The sequence below is a fragment of the Halyomorpha halys genome, unplaced genomic scaffold (genome assembly GCF_000696795.3).
Source record: "Halyomorpha halys isolate HHAL.00 unplaced genomic scaffold, Hhal_1.1 Scaffold307.1, whole genome shotgun sequence".
NCBI lineage: Eukaryota > Metazoa > Arthropoda > Insecta > Hemiptera > Pentatomidae > Halyomorpha > Halyomorpha halys.
In genome coordinates this window covers 1,588,329-1,588,827 of record NW_027107991.1, presented here as the reverse complement: position 1 = coordinate 1,588,827, position 499 = coordinate 1,588,329, and positions in this window count along the sequence as shown.

The following is a 499-nucleotide window of genomic DNA, read 5'->3' as shown; positions in this document are numbered from 1 at the left end:
AAACAAGTCTAAAAAAGGGAAGAGCAAAACAAGGCACACAGCCAGCACACTTCAGAGAAAGTATGCTCCTATAGTATTTAGTTTTCCTAATACATACTGCCAGCATTTTTGTAATTGCACAGTAATTTCACTGCCTGGGTAATCTTCATAATTCTAAAAATTTTTAACACATAAATTCCACATCCGCAGCATATTCCCGTTCACTGACTGGATAATTTTCATAATTGATTAATTTCATATTTAATTTATATCTTATTTAATTTCATATTTAATTTAATTTCATATCTTATTATTATTATGGTATTATCTATATATTATCTAGTTTTCCTAATTCATATTCCCAGCATTTTTGTAACTGCACAGTAATTTCACTGCCTGGGTAATCTTCATAATTCTAAAACTTTTTAACGAATAAATTCCACATCCGCAGCATATTCCCGTTCACTGTCTGGATAATTTTCATTATTGACTAATTTCATATTTAATTTATAAATTTGCA